Here is a 23210-nt window from a genome sequence, read left to right as displayed (position 1 = left end):
GTTGAAGTAATTCCCTGAATTTCATTTATCTGAAACTTTTGCTTCAAAAGAGACTATAAGATCTTTTCTTTACTGTTTCTTTGTTTACCTAAGAAATTAAACATATAAACTTTTGTTGTCATTAATTATAGTGGTTCCCATTCCATCTTTAAAAATTGAATGATAATTTTAAAGTTAAAACAGAATTGAAATTAAGTATATACATATATATATATATTTATTTTTTTCTCATACTAGCAACTGTATGCACCTCTCTGGCACCTTGCAATAAATCAACTACAGAGCATGTCTGTAGCCAACACCAGTAGCAAAGACTACTATTGCCAGGAGTAGGATGTATCTTAGTAAATGGCAGAATTTGTTATGGACTCATTTTACCCACACATAAACGGAGCTAACATATTTTGAAGAATACAGATCTGTTTAATTTGCTACTCTTTGCAGAGAACTTTTGGAGCTCCCAGAACATATCATCGACATTCTATAGAAATGTGAACTTATTATTTTTCAGAATATATAGTAAGCCTTATTTAAAAGAGTCTTGTGGAATTTGTAGATTCAAAGTGACAAATATTCTACATATATTGTGTGTTAGAAAAGATATTTTAGAATGTAGAATGACTTAATGAAATAATATTGTTAATATAAATTTTAAAGTAATTTTCAAAGCAAATGATCTGTTCTTTATCATGGCTGAGCAATCCTAAGGATCAATTATAACATTCCCTTAAATTTTGTGTCACTTTTCCTATGGGAATGATGGAACCATATCAGAATTTTGAAGCCCAAAAGGCCTCTAGGGAACAATTGTGATGAAGATTTCTCTTAGAAAAATACACAGATGGAAAGGTTTGTTATGATCACAGTTGGATGAAAACCATCCTAGGGATTTGCAAATGGCAGTTGGCAGAAAATATGCAAATTATGATTCTGATATAGCAGATCTAGAAATAGATTTGTTATGAGTTACTAATTTTTATAGATACTTATTCCTTACTGTTTATTTGTTTTAAGTTGCTTTTGTTGGAAGTCATGACATGACAAAAGAACTTTGTGATAGGGGCTGAAATTACTGCCGTCTTGAATGGAGATGGGACATTGTACTTTCTGTTAAATAACTGAAATAACTGAAAAGGAAAACAGGCAGAAATATTTCTTGATGGAAACAACTACTCCTTCAGTGGTGTAGACATGGAATAATATCAAAGATCATTTAATGATGAGTTACTACTTCAGATATGTGAAATCAGTAGGAAGCATTGGCAAGCTACAGTGAAATCTGCAACATTGAGAGATTACTACTGATGGAGAAAAAACATTTCTTTTCCTTCTGTCCCTAAAGCGTAATGAAAAATATGCACTAATTGATAAGAAGAGATCCCAAGTCTGGAGAGAGCCATACTGGAAGAAAAAAATGACTGTGATGAGGGATGTTACATGCATAGGAGGAAGGAATATTTAAGACCAGATCTTAAGTCAACATCTGTTAAATATGCAAAACATAAGGAAAACAGTAAAACTGACATTTCTAATGACTGACATCACTAAGGAAACACACGTCAGGGCATGGAAAGCCAATGAATCTGTGTTTGTAATGCTCAAATGTTTATTATAGTTCTACAAATAAATTATTCTCCTGTAGAAATTTTTACTTTGTCTTTTGGTTGAGATCTGTACAGGCATGAAAAGTGTAAGTTTTACTAAGAGGTAGGATGCATGAACTTCCCACTGCTTCTGGGACAATCTCAGTCTAGCCAGGAAGAAGTGCAAAACTGTCAGCAATTTTTCTTGTGATCCACAGCACTTATGGCACCCAAGGAAAGCCACTGCTTCTCTTGCTGTTCTTTTTTTTTTTTTTTTTTTTTTTTTGTCTTAAAATAGATCAAACTCATACTTTTGTTTTAAAATAACGGGGACACATATCACAGTCACTGAGCAAAATACTGAATCTTTGCAGAAGTCATCAAAACTTTGTTCTCTTGACTATCTCTAACCATAGCAATAGAGTTCTGGTTCACAGAATTACAGAATTGTTGAAGTTGGAAGGGACCATCTGCTCCAAGCCCCTGCTGAAGCAGGACCATCCAGAGCAGTCTGTCCCCAGGTGTGGCCTCACTGGTGCTGAGTAGAGGGGAAGGATCACCTCCCACAGCTTGCTGACACTGCAGCTCAGGATACCATTAGTCTCTGATGCAAGGGCACGTTGTTGGCATGTATTAAATTTGGTGTCCACCAGGACCCTCGGGTCCCTTTCTACATAGCTGATTTCCAGTCAGTTGGCCCCAGCCTGTACCAGTGCGTGTGGTTGTTCCTCCCCAGGTGCAGGACTTTGCAATTTTCCTTGTTGAACCTCATGAGGTTCCTATCAGCCCATTTCTCCAACCTGTTGTGGTCCCTCTGGGTGGCAGCACAACTTCCTGGTGTATGCACCACTCCTCTCAGTTTTGTGTCATCAGCAGAATTGCTGAGGGTGCGCTCTGCGCCATCGTCCAGATCTTGTTGACTAGCACTGCACACGTTATTGACAAAGCTATCTTGAACCATACACAAAACACTATGCAGGTGATTTAAAATAATCTTCCAACTTCTCATTTAATATCGTGCTTTGGGCATCGGCTGAAGTCTTCTGCTTACAAATAAAGCCGAATGTTCTGCTTAAAATGGTGACTTTCGGACTAACGTTTGAAGTACGTGCAGATCACTTCTCTGTTTGATCTATTCCATTTCCAAGTCAAACCCTCCATTAGTGTGTTCAGAGTCAGTTAATATGATGGTTATATTACTTTCAGAAAGGACAGCGTGATATTTTTAGGACTATGAATTGCGATTATGGGATGCCAGTCTTTCAGATTTCATTTAGACAGACAGTGCTATGTTCCACATAATCATTGTTTTGGAACCTAAAATTCTTTTGTCGTAGGATCTGCTGTCATTTCCCCACTGACAATATCTCAGTATGAATGACTGTATAATACACAGTATAATATATTATTAGAATTAACGTATGTGCTGGGTACTGTGGGGTATAATGAATGCATGCAAATTTGCCCAGTTCAGTGAAAGACCACATACACAGGGTACCAGTGATCCCTGCTTCAGGTAACTCTCACCTATAAACTCTACTAGGCTGATTATGGGATTTATAGTTGTTTTGCACAAAACAATGATATTTTGAGGGCAGGTATGAAATAAAAAGAAGGTAGTGTGTTATTTATCAGCAATGGCAGCATAGCCTATGTGCTTCTTGTGAACAAACCAAGAATCTGTAATGTTTTGCTGGAGAAAAATGTGAACTCTATGTAGGCCAAACAGGATTATCTTCTTAACGACAGCAATTTGCATTACTTTTAATAGGATTTATTCTTAGTGGCTTGTAGCAGAGAATGAAAGAAACATCTCAGCTCTTTAAACAAGATGTTCCCTAAATGAGTTCACAGGGTTACGTGTAATACTGGTATTGTATAGGCACCACTGTGAAACAAGGCTAAATTCAATGACACAACCAAGAAGAAACAGAGAGGAATTATTTTAGCCCTTCTGAACATAAGCAAACATTTTGTTAGTGAAAAGAAATCCTTAGATAATTTTGGCGTGAGATGAGGCAAGGAGAAATAAAGACTATTAAATGTGTTCTTTAGTGCATTAGAGGAACTTTTTGTGAAAAGCAGAGTGGAGCATCTACAGTGGGTGCAGAGCGAACCAGAGAGGATCACAGAATCATTTAGGTTGGAAGAGACCTCCAAGATCACCCAGTCCAACCTCAGCCCTAACACTAACAAGTCCTCCCCTAAACCATATCGCTAAGCTCTACATCTAAACGTCTTTTAAAGACCTCCAGGGACAGTGACTCAACCACTTCCCTGGGCAGCCCATTCCAATGCCTAACAACGCTTTCAGTATGAAAGTAGGATGGTTTTGCTCAGACAGCAGAGCCAGGCTGTCTGGCTGGGTTCTCAGAAGCTGCTCTGGTAACCTCCGCAGTGAAGGTGAGGGCAGATGCACAGAGCCTCCACTATTGACATACAAAGTGCAGAACAGCAAATGTGCAACTTAATAGTAACAGTTTTTCATATGTCATTTCACTCTTGCTACGAACCCCCACACAGTCTTTGCATAACTTAGGCCAACGTCTTTAAGTTGTGTCAAAAAGCAGATGACACTTTTGTGCTTCGCACTGGGGATGTGTAAGCTGCATAGTAAAACAGCTAACCAGATAGCCTTAACTACAAAACCTTGCTGATTTGTGAACTATCATCCCCCTTTACCCTTTTCTTGCATTTTATATGCTGTATCCTTGTGCATTTTTAAAGATAAAGGAGATCAAGCCCAACATTTAACACAGTGTCATATGGTGTGATATTATTAGTAGCTAAAATAAATTTAATTTGTGTCATTGAAGAAGCTCTAACAGAAAACTAAAGCTATCTGTAGGCATTTTGGTATAAACTCCTCCAGCTGTCTCTATAATCTGACCACAGAATACTTCAAATATTGAACCATGTTAATTTGAATAGAAATATGATCTGCATCACACTTACTTCCCAATAATTGAATAGCTGATAAAGTATCTGCTTTGAATGAATACATTTAATTGAAGGAGAAGCCAGTATGAAATACGAGCCTTTACGAGGAACTAATTGTGTGGCTTAAGTTACGGAAAGATGTGACTGGCAGTTGACTGACTCTGAGTTCCCCAGAGGAAGTTTTACTTCCAAAGTAATTGTAACAACCCTACCAGTGTAGCGTGGCGATAATCAAGACTGATGCTTTCCCAGATTACCTCCTGTTGTTTGATTAACCAGGCAAAATGTCAAATGATTTCATGCCTTAATAAGGAGCTACATGAAAGTATGGGGTTATCAAGAAATATAGAGGATGTTACGTAAATACTCTGTAGTCCTTGACTGCTCTATAGTCAGTTTTATTCACTGTAAAAATTGCTTGAGGCAATGGCCTTGAGTTACCTTCATAAGAGGTGAAAGAAAATAGTATGGGAGGGCAGGCTATTGACTGGTGCTAACGTATCAGACATTTGGGATAGGGCCCAGAATGTTGTACACTGTGATGGCACCAGCTATTGTGCACAAAGAAACACATTTTTCAAAGTTACAGAAAGAAATAATGTCAACACTTAGTTTTCCCACCAAATGGTAAGGAAGCATACAACTTGCAGACTGCAAATGGGAAACCTGTTATTTGGCTTAGTGAAAATGCCCCTTGAATAGCAAAGACAAAACTCCTGCTGATAAACAGGGCACTGTCTTTTACTGTTTTATCACAACAGAATGGGACAAAACTGTGTAAGAGAATAGCAACACAGTTGTAGGAATGTGGATAACTCTCCTGATTGAACTCTGACAAACTCATCAGTGCAACTATGAAAATGAGCTGAAAAATCCCCCTTCACATCAATTCCAGCTGGTAAACTGAAAGTCACTTTTGTACATGTAGTATTTACCTGAATAATAACTTGATTAAGTACTCCTCATCTGAGTCGAGAATCCTCTGAATAACTAGAATGCATGATCTGTACTTCTATTTTGCTTAATAGAAAGCCCAGCAATTACGTCGGTCAAATTATGCCAGTCAAATTAGACTATTGAGAAGAGAGAGAAATTCATTACACCAAGAAACTATGCTTCTGTACAGCATTACTGTAAATGAGCCCAAGTGGACTAAACCCGTGAATCACTCATACCTCATGGTGAAGAGCACAAACAGCCACTTAGAATGAGTAAGACTCTTTGACTTGGCCTGAAAGCTAAAAATACGACCCTGTATCTCAACCTTCGGATAAAGTGCCAAAAGAGCTCAGGATACTGACTGAATTCCAAGGAAAGGGGATTTTCTTTAAAATTATCTACAGAATGCTGTAGGCTTTTATGCATGATAGTCTTGCATATATAAATGAAAAAAAAAATGTGGCTGTAAGGATTATTGGCTGTTAGTTGGCAAATGCAGAGGTTGGGGTCGGGAAGTGTCATAAAGCAATAAAACCAGGCCCTCATGGGGCGCAGAGCACATACAACTATGCATGGTATTAATCTTGGGGTTGATCCCCACTTAGCAGATAAGGTCATTTTGAACTGATCTGGTACTTTCTGAGTACTAAATATCCTGTATACATTCCTAATATACTCAGAACAGCACAGACAATCCTGCAACTCCACTGGCACAAAAGCTTGACTGGCGTGAAGCAAGGGCCTGTATCAGAAAACACAGTCTCATTTTAGTAGCAAAATCTTTGCATGAAGTCAGCAGAAACAAAGATGGAAATCTGAATTTGCAACAGAATTGTGATAAGACTGAGCTGAGTCATTACCTTTTGAAAATATTAATGGCAAGCTCTAAGTCTGCAGTTTGCTTGAAATTCTTGTCTGCTTCAAGAACTATTTTAACTAATGCAATTCTCTACTGCGCACTCTGACTAAAACACAGAGATCCCAAGAATGATGAAAAAACTCAAAGTGATCAGCCAAATGAGCTGGATGGTGTGGTTTAGATCTATTGCCCCTCTTGGATGCTGATCATACCCCATCTCCCATTACTGCAGCTGCATGTGCACTCCTGGCACAACCCCTGTACATCAGGAATCTTCCCTCATCACAGCTTCTGCCTTTGTGGATAGGTGAGGAAAGAATATTTTGGTTTGACAGGACTTCTCTTCCTTAAGCTCCTGCCCCAGGTGGTGTTTGCTGCTCCTTGAAGAGTTTTTGCCTGGTTCGACTGCATGCAGCCAAGAAAGTATTGATGACAGAGCCTCTGACAGTAACACAAAATATACTCAGTACAACCTCTGTGGGCCAGATTGCTTCATACGTGGCTGAACAGGACAATTATGCACTCTGTCCTTGGGCAGGATCAAGCAGCAAGGTAAAATCCAGTATCACTAAGTGGCAGTAGTGCGGTTTTATAATACTGAATAGCAGAAGCAGCTGTGGAAGCTGAGGGCTTTTTTGGTTTTGACTGCAGAAGCAAACTGGGACTGGGTATAGCACAAAAAGAAGAATATTAAAGAAAGGTATGCTAAAGTCTAATGCCATTTAGCATGAGAATGGCATAAAAAATGCAAGATAGAAGACATCTGTGATGTCTCTTTGTGTGTATATTACTGAGGATTCCTCTCAAAAGCATACAAGTATACAAATATTCACGTTTTCTGTAGTTGTAAGGATGCCTGTAAGAGAATTACCTGTTTCATGTTATCTGTGGAAATGGTTCATTTTTAATAGTAATGCTTTAAATAATGAATCACTTCCAGGGCTGGGAGTAAGCAAAAGCATTTTCCATTTGGTTATTCATTCTCTTTATTTGCAGAGGCCATGTAGGAATTCAAATTAAATGAATCTAAAGTGGATGTCTTTTAAGATGGAAAAATGTAAAAAAAAGCCATATAAAATTATTCTTTTTATGGCTTAAGAAGACATATATCCATACTGAAATTATACAAATTCTGTCTATTTTTCTGCGGCTATTGTACTTTTTTTCCCTTCTGATGTGAGCCTGAGAAAAAATTAGATTTGCTTTCCCAGTACAGCTTGAAATTAAATATTAAATAGCTGATTTACCAGGAAATGTAAGGTGTTTCCAAACAGTCTCCTTTTGCTTGAAACAAATTTATTGCAGGAACAGAAAAATGCATATTAGTCATCAAAAGCTGTTTATAGATGAGTTTAAAGTGCTATCAACTAAATGATTCTCATCATGTAGACTAAATTCCAGACCAATAATGCAGACGAGAATTAGTGGAGGATGGATTAAATAGCCAGAGGTAAACTGAAAATGAGGAACAGTAATAATTTGCATTTGGCTTGTGACATAAATCCAATAGAAAGGTTTGTATTTTCTAACTTGGTGTCATCCAAATCTTACTTTTGCTACTGAGGCCAAAATTTAAAAAGTGACTGCTTATTTTAGATCTGTATTTGATGGAGGCCAAGTCTGATCCTAAATATGTTAGGTTCTTAAGCTTGGAAATAATCCTGACTTTGAATACTACTGTAGAATGCAGCGTCCTAGTCAAAGGAGATAAATTTATTTATTTATTTATTTATTTTTAAATGGGTGAGGCATGAAAGCTGTGTCTGGACTGAGGGTGGATGTCTTCTGCTCTGCAACTCAAGGTCCCTCTTCCTCAGCCCTTCACCTCAATGGGATCTGCTCAATGGCGTAGCAGTTTCCTTCCTGCCTCTCTATCCAGACTGAGCTAAACTGCTGCCACTCGGCCTTAAGCTTGACCTAAGCCTGCTTCATGGAGTTGACCTAACAAGGATGTAAGTGGGGACACTTAATGTGTGTCTTGACTGGGTAAGGGTGTGTAATAAACATTAAACTTTTCAGTCTAGGCAATATGGTTGAAGTTCTGGGTATGCACAATATTGGTATTACTGATAATTTTTCATCATCACCACAAACACAAAAATGCAGGAGTTGACAGCCTTACTAAGGAGCCAGGCATAGCTTTGAGGCCTACACTGCTGAAATTCATCTCTTCGGCTCCACAGAGGTCCCATGTCAGGTGCCAAGATACTTTGTGGATCTGGGCACCACCACCTTCCCCAAGGTCCCACAGGAAACCTGTGTGAGTTTTTTGGGTGTGGGGGGTTCAGCAGGGAATTTAACCTAGCTCTACATCTGAGACTAACCCTCCAAAATGCACAACCCTCTGCTTTAATCCTGTGTTCAGCAGTCACTTGTTAAAATATCAGGATTTCCAGATTTTGGATACTGCCTTTTATATTGAACTGAAAGCTACATTACCTGTACAGTACTGCTGTAAATTTATAGCTTGCAGAGCTTGTTGAAATCTTTTGGGATAAAAGGTCTTGTATAAATGCAGGTGTTTTATTAGTACGCCAGGGGAAAAAAACTGAACTACTGAGTAAATATCTGCAGGGTGATAAGAAAAGGTGAGCTGTCACTGCCAGTCACACCAGGACAGTGACAAACGGCCTGAAAGAGATGCTTTGAGGGCAACAGCAGATGCTTTAAAACTGGATGAAACACTGAAAACAGACACTTGGACCCTTTTGTTTTATAGGGTCTTTCTTAAGTATGGGAGTGAAAACACCAAAAGGATGATAAGCTTTCTCTTCCCTCAGAGTCCTCTTGGCAAAGGAGAATTAAACCTTTAGAACAAAATAGTTTGTCCTAATGGCATGGGAAGAGGAGCCAACGGCTGATATGCAACAGAGAACACATTAAAGGTGGCTGGGATTGCAGGAATGTTTGGGAATAGAGGCAAAGCGGGTGGTTGAGGGCTGGGATAGTTTTGTAGACTGCAAGTTATAAATTGTCCTTTGTGGTTTTGCCATCTAATATCTCTATTCAAAATTGTATCGGCTGTAAGTAAATTAGATAAGGATACAGCATCTACTATTGTGACAACGTTTTCTTGTGGAGGCCAAACCTCTCTCATCAACAAAAAGCTTTGCCAGAATTGCTATTATATTTAATGAACCAGAAAATAATATACAGCCAGGTTAATATTCTTCCAAAACTTCTATTAGAGGCCACAGCCAGGGGAAAGGACACTGTATTAGTGACATGTTGCAGGAGGTCAATTACCGTGCAAATTCATTTCACCTGGTAATATTTAGTGCTCAAACTTTCATCTGGCTTGCATGGATTGGAAGGCAGCCTGCATGGGAAATGCTCTGTAAAAGCAGCGTTGCTTTCAGTGGGTTACTGCATTAAAAATTTACCTTTTGCATTTTTGTCATTTACAAGCTAACAAATGGTGACAGCTCTGCCCTTTTAGTCATAATAACCTGTTGTCTACACCTTAACACCCTCCTCCCTAAGGACTAAGTTATTTTAATAGAGAAATTTAATTAGGATTTCCCCCCATCCTCATTTTTGCAAGCTAGTGCACTTCTAGACTTGGTGCAGAAATATAATGGAAAAATGCGGTTTCCCCAGGAATTGTTGCTTGACTAGATGTGATAAATATTAAATGTTTTAGGACAGTTTGTTCTAATGAGGCTAGAAACTAGTTCTACTGATACAAATGATTAAGATAGGATATGATAGACATAAGGTTTAGATAAGCACCAAGACTGTAAGGTGATTATCTAACCTGACCTACTCTCTTTCTCTTGTCCACCTGGTAGAGCAGTGACAGCAGCCGAGTCGTGGGATCCTTTCTTTAATTTAGACTGCCTGTCCTTATAAGCTTTTGCCAGAGGAACAAGTGCAGAACCACTCACTCCAACAGGGCCCAGCACTGAGGGACCACAGTCCTAACCCTCCCTGTACACATGCCACCAAGCCACCAAGGACTTGTGGTAGAGTCACTGTTTCATCAGCCTTTCTGCTGGCCTGTATCAGGCTGATCTTTCAGCAAAATGAATTTTTCTTTCCCAGATGGGATTAAACAGTAGCCCCAAATAAAACAGTTCTTTCAGTCTTTCAAGCTAAATAGTCTTTTCATGACTTTCTTTTAAGTGCTGCTGTGGGCTTCGCTAAATCTTGATTGGCTTTTCAGCATTCACCAGGACAGAAACTGGTCACAGTTGCCCGGTGGCAGTCACATCAGTACCCAATGTGGAATGACACAGCCCCTTTACTACTGTTCACACAGTTTTATTTGTGTACTAAAGGATTTCATTTGGCTCCTTCAGCCACACCTGTGCACCAGGAGCCTACACCTGGCTGATATCTACCAGGACATCAAGTCATCCTTGCAATGACTGTTGGCTAGCATGCTGTTCTTGTTCTCCAAGAACAGCTTCAGCTGAAGAAAGATGTATACTGTTTGTTTGTGCCTGGTCAAAAGCACAATCTGAATTGTATCAGTGATCTGTCAGCTTCATTATTCACTGCCTCCTCAATTTCTGTAAACTTTCTCGGTCATGATTTTTTTTTTCTTCCAGGTCACTGATAAAAAAATGAAATCATCTGAGGCCAAGAACAAATCCTTGAAGGCCCCCATAAAAAAAATCCTATTTGATGCAGATTCCCAGTCTACAGTTTCAGGCTGAGTTCTGTCATTTACCTAGTTTTCAATAGCTTTAATCAGTTATTTTTGTATCCTGCTTCTTAAGCAGAAAGTTGTACAGGTCTAGGTCAAATGATGCACAGAAGTTTAAGTATGTTATAATCTCAATATTGCTTTTAACAATCATATTTGTAATTTAATCAGAAATATTGAAATCTCTATTTATAGGTCAATTAAAACTTTTTTGATTGGCACTAATCATTCATTAACCATTCTTTAATCCTATCACAAATCCTATTATTAGGACTAATCATTTTTTTTTTCCAACTGTTTCTTTATCTGCTCTGATATCGATACCAGGCTAATCAGTTTGTATCTTGAGTAAATCTTTAGAAGCATAAATGCTTTTTGCAGACACTGGTCCAAGATTATCAGCAACAATACAGGAGTTTGTTTATCAGGAAGGCAATACCTCTGAGCAAAGAGGTATATTCACTGGGCTATAACATCAAGTTCCCTCATGTTTGCTTTCTTTTCAGTTTCATCAGTCTCACAGCACTGATCAAACAATGATTCCATTTCAACAGATTATGTCGTAGTCCAGTCTTGGAGCATGGCATGAAACAACTGAAGGTTTGAATTCCTTCAGCCTGAGGAGGGATTGAATTATCAGGTCTCTAATCATTCCCAGAGTCCTGTTTTAAAATCCTCAGGAGAGGATTTTGTGTTCTGGATCTTGACTGGACAGGAAAGCCTCCTGGTGCTGAAGGTCAGAAGAGGGTTTCTGTGCCCACTGTGAGGTTCTTACTAGTGAGCTTTTATTTACTTTGTTTAGTTCGTAGACCTTCTAGGTTGCCCTCTGAGTAGGCGCCCCCTTCTTGTTAATCTGATATATCCTCTAAGGGTATGCTGCCACTCCACTGAATCAACATGTATGACATAGCTGCCTTATAGTCAGGCTTTCCAGTGTCTGAATTACAGGCATCTCAATAGTCATTTTGGTTCTCTACTTCATATTATTGAAGTCAAGGGTAAAGAGTCATTCACTCTGCTGGCAGTGTGCCTGGATGATAGTCTGAATCCCCAACTGTATATTGATTTCACTAATATCAGAGGACTTACAACGAATAAGGACTTGCTTTTAGCCTATATTTTGTAAATATTTCAATAATTGTTCTATCTTTTCTAAACATTGCCATTCTATTTATAAAGAAAAGTTGTAAGTTGTTTTGTATGAGTTTATTATTAATCTTTCATCTCATGTCACTTAAGTGTTGCATGCCCATATTTCCTAGTCAAATGAAAGTATAATTTAATAACTATACTTAAAATTGTACTTAATTCTTTTGTGTATTGGGGATCTCAAGATTAAATTCAGTGGGGCCAATTCAATTAGATATACTGTAGACCTCAGTGAAGATGCCAGCTTCTGAAGACCATAGTTATTAATCACTATGAGCCACATCATGTCCTCTGAGTTAGCTAAATACATACACAGAGCTGGAGTTAAACTGATATCCTTGAGGACAAGACCTTCAGCTCCTTTAAAGATTAGACGATGATAACAATGCTATCACTTAGCCTGACTGAAGACAAATTTGACTATACAAACCTAGCAATGAATGCTTTAAAGATTTTATATCTGAAGTTATTTAAAGTAGAAATCATCCTAAAGATCTCAAGTAAAAAAGCTGTCATCCACTAAAATGTGTCTGGATGATACAGAAATACTTGTATAATCAATGCAAAGAAACAAAGTAAGTCCTGCGATGATTTCTGATCACTGTTTTCTACTTTGTCATTTATTTATTTATTTTTCTCTAAGGACACTCTGAAATAAGAAGTTTATCCTTTCTACAGTGCATCTGTACACTGAATATACAGGGCTTTGCACAGGGAGCACGGGAGGCAAAGAGCTCTTCACCTTGGACAGAGATTAGTTTATCCTCCCATCTGGTGTTTTAAGATTAATTATTTATGAAAGAGTGAAATAAGTAAACTTTTGAATGCTGTATAGGAAATTTAGATTTTCTAATAAAATACTGAAATGAAAAACAAACATCTCAGATTTCTGTGATCTATTTCTACTTTAGGGAAGGTAGGAATGGACCAATCCGCTTCATAAATTATCTTCCAAAAGCAGCCCTAATCCATGATCCTAAATTCAAATCCTATCTCACACCCAACCAGGACATGTGTTCTGCAAACTTTTTATTCCAAGTTTTTACAGTGAAGAGGAAAACCTATTTGAATTCCAGCTTCTGCCTCATATTTACAAACTCACGTATTTGGAAAAGTCAGTTTTAAAGGGAAAAACAGTCTTTAAGAGACATTTACATGCACAGATACACAAATCAGCCAAGCTGACCCCATGGTATCTGGTTGGATCGGAAGTGAAATTAAACATGTTATTAAGCTATTAAACATTTGCACTAAGGATGAAGTCTGATAACTGTTACTTTCTATTATATACTGCAATGTTAGCATCAATATTTCATAACTAGCATCATAGGATAAAATGTATAATCATTTCTCTTCACTTTTTTGCACTGTGGTCAACTCCATAAAACACTCGAACGTATTTAAATCCAGTAGTGCCAAACTAGATTTTATTCCCTAAGTAACGGAGAGAGGACAATAGAATTTGTGTTATCATTTACTTTGAATATCCTTCCCCATATATGTATCAGTCCTGCAAACATTCATGTGCATAATTAATTATTTGCATTGCAGAGGTACCACTGAGGCTAACTAAAGCTGTACTTGACATTTTTATATTTTATTACTCTAAATTCAGTTTATGAGGTGTCTTCAGAATTTCCCATTGTTTATAGAAGCTCACTGTGCTGCCTGCTTGTTATTAGCAGGATAGGAAAAAAAAGAAAAGAAAAAAAAAAGATTGTTATGCAACTTCTTCCTTTCTTCATGATACATTTGGGTTTCATTCAGTGTGCCCCAAAACCCTGGGGAAAATCTCTCTGGCTTAAACAGCTACTAGATCAAGCCCTGAGTGAATCATCCAGGAGCTCTGTTTCTATGATCAGACGTTCACTCACCAGGCGATGGCTGTTTCCCTTTTCTTGCCATTTCTGTTTGTTGCAATCCATTCCCCTTAGTCTACTGGTATTCAAATAACCTTTCTTTCAACTACAGCAACACAAGTCATTTATTCCCAAGTCATTATTTCAGCTCTTTTCATTGGCAGCTACTATCCTGATGATGTTTAATTGCACTACGAACTCCTCTCGGGAGGAATAGCCCCATGCATCGGCACAGGCTGGGGGCTGACTGTAAAGCAGCTTTGCAGGAAAGGCCCTTGGGGTCCTGGTGGACCCCAAATTGAACACAGGCCAGCAATGTGTCCCTCTGACAAAGAAAGCCAACAGCATCTGGTCATCAGGTCAAGCGCTGGCACCCCTACCCTCTGCTCAGTGCCAACAAGATCCATCTGGAGTGCTGGGTCCAGTGCCGGACCACTCCATACAACAGAGACAAAGCCACACTGGAGTGAGTCCAGCAAAGGACCACAAAGAAAATTAAGGGCTTTGTCCACCTGTCATATGGGAAGAGGCTGAGAGCTGGGACTGCTGAGCTGGGACTGCTTAAGGTGGGTCCTTATTGGCATGAATAAATGCCCAGTTGGGGAAGTAAAGAAGACGGGTCCTCCCATCTTGAGTGGCAGGATGAGAGGAAACAGGCGCAAATCAGAAAACAGAAAATACCTTGTAAAAATGAGAGAAGAAAAATCTTTGTTGTGAGGCTGGTCAAACACTGGAGCAAATTGCCCTAACAGGTTGTGGACTCTCCAGCCTTGCAAGCACTCAGAAGCTGACTGGATGTGGCCATGAGCAACCTGTTCTACCTGATCCTCCGTTCAGCTGGTGTTTGGACTAGATGATCTCCAGATCTTTTCCAACCTCAGCTTTTCCATGATTCTGTTTAGCTGAAACATACTGTGTTGGGAAGCTGGTGTTGGAATGTGGTTCTTACATCCTTGAATCCAATTCTGCACACATGTATTACTGACAATAATATCCGCTATCAGAAGGATCAGCAACGATAAGCTGTTGCTGGTTATAGGTTGTATTTGCAAGATTAGGCCTTAGGATTAATAAATTCAAGAAATTCACTTCTATCAAGCCCATGCTTTCAATTACATGTTGTAGATTGTTCTTTAACAGAGCTTAGTACAGGACTGCATTCTATACACACTTCACTGGTTAGACAGGTTTGATGGAAGGAGGGAATCAATAATTTATGTTCTTTTAAAAATATGCATAAGTACATCACAGAGAATATCAAAACGTCGGGAAAAGGTGATATTATTATTTAATGCCTTGTTGATGAGGTTTATTTTGGTAAGCTCTTGACAGCACAAGGTAACATATCATCTTTGCATTGACACAAACACTACCAAAATGTGAAAGGATGCCTAGCAGTAAAAGATCTGCATCTAAAATAGATTTTTGAGAGAGCAAATTATTTTTTTCCTTCCCAATAGCTTGTTGATTTTTCTTTGTTAGAATTCTGCCAAGACCTCTGAGCAAAATTAAAAAGCATTTTTGTTATTATGTGCCATTCTCTCCAGGTCTGTTCTAAATTCTCAATTTCTTTCTGCCTTCCATTCAATGTTGAAAAATGTTTGTTGGTATTTGTGACGGGGATGAATGTCTTTATATTTCCATTGCTTTTGCAGTATAGCTGCTTTCATTACTCATTGCACTGTGCTATTCATTTTTACATTGGAGACCAAGGCCTTTTTCTATTTTTTTCCTTTATGTCCTTTGTTTGGCTTGTGATGAGAGTGATTCAGAATGCTCCAGAGGGCAGTGTTGTGCTGAAAGCCTCGGTTCTGTGGGCTTTGCCTGGATACTTTTTGGGCATCAGGAGGCTGAATGTTATTTATTCACACGCAGAGTCGCTTAAATGACCTTAAGTCTTAATTCCACAATGGCCTTGGATATACACATTTTATGACTGGGGTCATTGCAACAAAAAAATTAATTGTGCTTGTGCACATAATATGATCTTCAAGGTTTTTCAAACGCTGAGTTAGATGGAGTCAATTAAAAAAATACAATTAAAAAATCACAGTCATCTTAAATAACAACGTGCTAGCTTCACCAAACAGGCTCAATGGTTTGGAATATTAATTTCCCTGCTTGTGTCACACAGGGGAAAGGGAAGAGAGAAATCATCCCAATGAGGGTGCAAGACAACGCTGTTCCCATCCTCCCCTGGGAGTTCTGTGAAGGAGAAGCATTTCGCAGAGAGGCTGCAGGGAAAGCACTAAATCACACATCTCCTACAACTACGGCCTCCCATATTCTCCTTCCGCCTTGTCCTGCCCTTGGTGGGGTATGCACCAGCATTGCTAGCTGGCCTGGAAGAGCCAGGATCGCTGGGTCCAATTGTCACTGACCCCCATAATCCTTAAGAGCTTTCTGGCTGCATTTATCTTATTTTTAAGTAACTTTCAAATTCCTCTCTAAACCGAAGACACCTTGGCTGTGTCTAAACTAACCTAATTTAAGGGATGCCTACTAATGAAAGGTTACATTCCGGCAGCCTTTCGTACCACAGTAGCCTCCCATCCAGCCCAACATGCTGCCTCCTTTCCCCAAGACCCCTATGCCTATTGCAGCCTCTCCACACCAGCTCTCTCTCCCCTGAGCATCCACACTGCTCCCAGGGACCTTCCCTACTTTCAGTAAAACTTCTGCCATCTGCATATCCTCTCCAGCACGCTGGAAACCACTGTCCATTTCCTTCTTCTGTGGCAGTTCCTCCCTTTGCCCACCTCGCAGGGCCCACGCACCCTGAGTCCCTCAGGGAGAGCTCCCGCTGCGCGGTGTGCTGCTTGGCTTAGAGGCCTGAGCAACGACAACAAAGCTGTGAGCACCCTCACTAGTCAACCACTGGCTGGGGTGCTCATCCCACCTCAGTTCCTGAGGACAGAAGCACTTGCTCACCCCCTCAGATGGCTGAAATCCCCTTGAGAGCTGCGTGTGGCTTACAGCCACGGCATGAACTGTTTGGATGCAAGACGGCACTCAGCAGGAGGCTTTCAAAAAGCTGACATGCCACCTTTTTTAAACGCGCCCTTTCAGCAGCAGCAGTGCAACAGGCCTAACCACAGCATGGCCTGAAGCCACCAGAGGGACCCCAGAACACCTGGCTGTTTGTGCAGGAGGTGCTGTGGGGTGGTCACTGTGAGCTGAAGGACCTGCAATGAACGGAACAAGGGTCATGGAGCACTGTTGTGCCTCAGCTTGCTCCTGAGCCTCCCTAACACTGAACGACAAAGATGGAATAAAGACCAGATCCTGTAAATGCTTATAGATTTAAGCAGTCCTTGCAGGGAAAACCATGAAGTTGTCCCCTGGGAATGAGCTCTGCCCTCCCACAAGATGCCTGGAAGCAAGCACAGGGGCATCAAACAGCTCAAGACACGGATATACATTCACTTAATTTTTGTTGAGCAGGGACAAATGAGTTCTGCTGTTGTTGCCCTCCAAGAAGAAAATGTTCCAAGCGTGTAGAAACTGTAGGAGGAGAAAGGAAAAAATGGGCAGAGGGTGGGGCGGTACTTGTGCAGAGGAAGTGGTGAAAGGCCCATGGCCAGAACAGAAATACCTAACGCCTATACCTCTGCTATCTACAGGTCCGCATTTTCTTCATCTGAATGCTGGCAGAAGTTTCTGCCCTGTGGAAATACTGAAATCCATGTGGATTTTGATGATCTGCTAGAAGGCAGGGCCATTTCCTCCCACGCTGTGACATGGGTGCCTGCGAGACCCTCACTGGCAGGAGCAGCACTGAGGGGCTACTCAGAAGTGCCCATGAGCAAAGCAGGCTTTCAGCATGTTCATGAGCATGTGAGAAATACATCACTCTTTAAACTGCTTGTACAGCAGAGGGAGGGTTTGCTATTAGCTCTCTTGATAAACATATCTCCAGATTCGTGACTTGAAGAGAGTGATGAGCTCCATGCCGAGAAAAGGGAGGGGAAAAGAAAATATTGCCATCTGCTTGTGTAGAAGTTTAAATTCATGCACCAGCCCTTCTGCACAGATAGAGAGGGATGATTCTTCCCTTTCTGCTAGATTCAGCCTTGAGATTGCAGCAGTGTTCTCGCAGAGAGACCTGAAGAAAGACTGAAGGAGTATTGACAGCACCAAACCTCAGGTTCTGCTTTAAGTGCGTACTTTGAAAGCCTGCAGCATTCAGAGAACCTCTCTCCAAGCCTATCGGTCAAACCATCAGCCTGTTTGCTGAAGCTCCACGGACAGCTGGGGGGGCCTAGGCTGCTTGCACAGCCTCCCAGGGGACACAGCCAGCATCCACAGCGCTACTGTTCCCATAGGGTCAGTACATAGGGTTTTGCAGGTTTGGGGTCTAGCATCGTATCGGTGTGACTGGGTTTCAAATATTAAGATGTTAGGTGTTGCTGAAATCCACCTAACTGATGACGGTATTGCTGTCTGGCAAAAGTAAATTTAAAAAAAAATGAAATCAGGTAACAATATTTGTTTTTATTTATATTTTTGGTAACCCAGATACGGAATTGCCCAGACAACTGTGCCTTCATCATGTGTAACTGCCAGCTTGCATTTTTGCAGGTATATCTACCCTGACAAAGGCTTTTAATATTTAAAATCATGCAGATTATCTATTCAGCCCTCAGAAAACTCATTGTGATGAATTCCGTATCTCGGTTTCAGGCACTTCAACTGCTGACACCTTTCTTCAGGCTACAGAGAGACTTTCTTAATTGTACTAAAAATTCTGTTAAACATTTAAAAATATTATTTAGTACTCAGTAATTTTTTTTTTATTTGAGTATGTTACCATCTATCAATGTTGTCATGAGTCTCTAGATCTCAGAAGTGGCTTTTTTATTCTCCTTTTAAAATGTATTTTTATTCTAAGAGCCTCTGTTTATGCAAATTTATCAGTCATATCTACTCAGAAATGCTTATATCATATCTGAGGTCAGGAATTCAGCTGTATTTAAATTATATGCCAGATGGATGGGCAATGCATACATTTCAGTTCTTTGACAACTTAATGAACATATCTCTTGGCAAGATGAGGTTATCTGAACATCCCAAATCATCTGTCACAGTTGTCTCCAAACTTCTGGGCTGCAGTCTACCATCAGCAATGAAAGCTGACCACCACACTGTCTCGTCAACCTTTAGCTGAAAAGGCTCTAACAACTATTTGCTTGCCTAGGGTAGCTACAGGCTTCTCATCATGGCCTTGTCAATTACAAGGCCATGATGTAAATCCTGATTTGTAATGAGTTTCAGAAATCTAGAGACGTTAACTAATTAATTCTCTCATCCTTCAAGTAAGTTATATTATTAGCCATTTTGCTCAACTGGCACATTATGCAAAAAAAATGCTTGGGGAAGAAAAAAAACAACCAAACAAAAAAACAACAACAACAAAAAACACATTTTCAAGCTGACCAATAATCTGGCTATCTTATTTTTGTATCCTGAAATGCTGCTTGGCCTAATCTTTAAGAAGAGGTTAGGAAACAGAGCTTTTTTCACATAATAGTTTGAGTTTCTCAAGAAGGAAAAATCTGAAAAGACGTTGACATTTCCTGCAGGAGGCCAAGACTTGGCAAAATGTGCTAAACAAAACATTCTTCATCAGTTTTACCACCTACACACCTAGCACACTAACATAATCTGTACTTATTAGTGCTGCATTCCCTTGGAAATTGGTCACCTAGTGTCTTATATTAGGAGCCCAAAATGTCCTTGGATTGCTTAAAATTAACTGGGGATAACTGGAAAGTTGGCGTGTATAAATCATCCAAGGTCACCCATGCAATGATGTTAGCAGCAAAGCTGCAATGAGAACCTGGAAGTTACTGGCTTTCATCCTAATGGTCACTTCACCAGACCAAGATACCACCATTATGGGAGATAATGATAATAAAACACTGCAGTGCTCTCAAATTGCACAGGAGCTGCACTTTCACTGTTCTGAAAAGCTATCATTCAGTCTGAAAGTTATCAAAATTGCTGGCCCAACATACTCTAAATACAGAGTGTCACTTATGAAGAACATGTAGTTTTTCTTAGTAGAGTAACATTACAAAAAGAGAAAGAAAAAGAACATGGAAGTAGAACAGAAAATCCTGTTATAATGTTAAAGAGGAATGAATGGAAAATGATGGATATTATTCTGCTTTTCTTCAGGCTCCTGCTGAACTCGGATATAATAGTGGCTACAAGACACTGGGACCACTGCTGCCACACTGGGACCACAGTGGCTACACAGGCACTGGCACCACCGCTGCCTAGACAACATTGATGTTGGAAACCCTTGGCATTGCTTTCTTTTGCCATGGGTTAGCACAAAGTCATTGGTTAGGGGAACCTCGAATAGACTACAGCAACCTGCTCCTGTCTAGGTGACCCTCATTTCTGGCTCTTCATTTCTTTCACCCTCCCACTCCCCAGCTAATGCGACCCCCCTTCCTCCTTGTCCTTTCCATCTTTGCCTGAGTGCTTCTCCTCCTGGAACCTCAAATGTACATCCACTTGCTTTGATTTGTGGACAATCATCCAAATCTGGTCATTCTTACAGCCTTTCTTTCAGATATCCTCACCTCCCACCACTCTTTTGAATAACCAGACCTGTCCTTCAATCATTCTTGCTGGCTTCATCAGCTTCTTGCTGTCCTCTGACTCCCCCCATAACAGCTCAGGGGCTATGTAGCCTCTTCCTTAATTTGGAAACAAAAACAAACAAGCAAACAAAAAAAGGCTTCTGTATCCCGCTTATTCTGCCAACTACACTGCTATCTTATTCTACCTCTCCTTTCTAAGCTCCCTGCCTGCAGTCAGCACCTGGTGTCAATCTCCTTGGCTTTCCCCAGCTGTTTTCATTGAGCCTTACTTTCAACATGACCTCTAATGACCTCTCCCTACCTAATGCTGTGGATCAGCAGTTATTTTCTGTCCCTCATTCAGCTTCACTGCCACTTCTTTCTGCTCTTCTTGGCCTATCATCTTTCTTTCTTTATCGAGAGGTTCTGATCTGCTCATGTTGACAGGCTATCACTGACAATTATCACCGACAATTACATTTTCAGGAAACAGCCTTCGTACCTTCTCCCAAGCTGCTCTTCTCTGCTGAGAACCCATCCCCTTGTTATTTTTCAATCCTTTGAAAACTCTCCTTTTCCATCATCTCTCTCCCTCTCTCCCTTTAAAAAAAAAAAAAAAAAAGGAAAAAAAAAGACGGAGTATTCTGGGATCTCTTCTCCCATCACGCTTACCAACAAACACTGTCTCATAATTTCCTTGGAATCCCACTCGTCTGTACCCATCTTCTGTTATCTTTTAATTGTAAGCTTTTAGACAGAGGCTGCTTTTTCACAGAACCTAATACAAAGAGGTACTTGTCCGTAATGAGGCTATTAAGCAACATGGTTATATAAACACGAATTACAAAGGGAGTTCAGATTTCATTGCAGCAAGCATCATATGAAAACCTTGTCATGAAGAAAAGAGAACCAAAATGCTTAAGAATACGGTCAAGGCCTTAAAAACTCCATCCTTAGACATGCTGGGCATGCACAGGTGAATCTGCCATCTTTGGAAATTAAGGTTTATGCACAGCATTCAGACTTCACTGAAAGCAACAGGCCTTTTATAACTAAGTTCAGTATGGCCAAGGCTTTTCTATCCGTGTCTTATCATACGGACTTTGTGAATATTTGCAAAGAAGCAGTCCATTAGAATACACCTAACAATAACATTTCATAGTTATACTCAGTGACTAGGAATTATCCTGACAGCTTGATTTCTAACTTTGTATCAGGTCTGTATGCTAGGTCTGACAATACCCAGGTACCAAAGCCAGTGTTTAATGGATCACAAACACAACTTAAGAAAACATAGCTTGTTTTGTTGCTTTACACAGCCTCTTCTGAACTTTCAATTAATAAATTATTTAGCACTTGTCCTTAGATGGCATGGCTGAGATGTCAATACCACCCAAAGCACTCACATTTACCAAGCCTATCCTGTATGAAAGGGGATGAAGATGTTTGTGTAAGGAAAATGTCAAAGCGGGAAATTAACCCCTTCGGGGGGTTTACACAGTCAAATATTGCAATGACTGTTAACATATCAGCATTTATCTGATGCCAAAGGATCACGATATCCCTGCTGATACTGTTTACCAGTTAGACTTGTGGTTCGCCTAGTTCAAAGAGGGCAATGGACTCTTTTTGTAACATTGCCTTTAAGTTGGTATGCTAATAAGCAAATATAACATGAAATTTTATTCCTAAAGATACCGTGTTGAATTTTCTCCAATACAAAAGGACACAATAAATCTCAGCTTTTGTGACAACACATCTCTTAGAAGAAGGTCATCTATATAAAAGAGTCTCCACAAACGCTGTTCTGTCTTTTTGGAGATTTACATTGGAAAGAGACTGAATGCTGATGGGGGCCGATCACTTCAGTCCCTTGTGTGCATATATGCTAACTAAGCTGAAATACAAGACTGTCTGAGAGATGTGGTAAAACCATGAGGGACTTCCACATCTATCTCCATCCTTTTGAAATTCCTCACACAAAGGTTGTGCTGAAAAGGATTTGATCTGCCCATTCATTCTCTTTACACACACCTCTTTTTTACCTATGAAAACCAGAAACTACTCACAGCAAACACTGAAAGAAAAACAAGCTTCACACATTCGAACAGCATGGACTGTGACCAAATAATCCACCTGGGCTAAATCCCTAGGCTGCTGGGTTTAGTGACCCAAACTACCACGCCAGCTGCCTGGGGCGGGAACCAACCTGTAATGTGTACTACTCCCAGTCTGCCCCTATGCAAAGAGGCGGGGGCAGCAGCATTCCACCCCACCTTACTGCAGACACCCTTACCAACACTTAGGAACTTACAAATGAGCCCAAAAGCATTATCTACGCCTATTAGCACAGGTCCCTCACCTTCCTTGCACCTGTTTCTCTACTCACTTGTCATGCTCTGGTGTGATGTCCTGTGCCTTCCTCAGGGGCTGGAACCGCCACTACTCGGAACCAACTACACCACACTCTGTCAGAGAGCCTGAGAAAAGCCCACATATACACATACACATTCCCTCTTGAAACCAATCAAAAGATTAGTTTTGCACATAGACTATGACATAATTACGGTTCAAGTCCTGCTGTACCATCCTCTTACTGAGAACTAGTCAAGTAAAGAACATGAACACTTACGTAAA

The 23210-nt window shown here is 40.1% G+C and overlaps 1 protein-coding gene across 5 annotated transcripts in view; it reads right to left on the bottom strand.

Moving 5' to 3' along the window:
* Window positions 1-23210, bottom strand: part of GPR85 (G protein-coupled receptor 85) — a 46030-nt gene that overhangs the window by 10581 nt on the left and 12239 nt on the right. The gene's annotated exons all lie outside the window — the stretch shown is intronic.

Source organism: Anser cygnoides, chromosome 1, assembly GCF_040182565.1.
Source record: "Anser cygnoides isolate HZ-2024a breed goose chromosome 1, Taihu_goose_T2T_genome, whole genome shotgun sequence".
In the NCBI taxonomy this organism is placed as follows: Eukaryota; Metazoa; Chordata; class Aves; order Anseriformes; family Anatidae; genus Anser; species Anser cygnoides.
The sequence above is the reverse complement of the archived record's forward strand: the minus strand, read 5'-3'. Positions and strand labels throughout refer to the sequence as shown.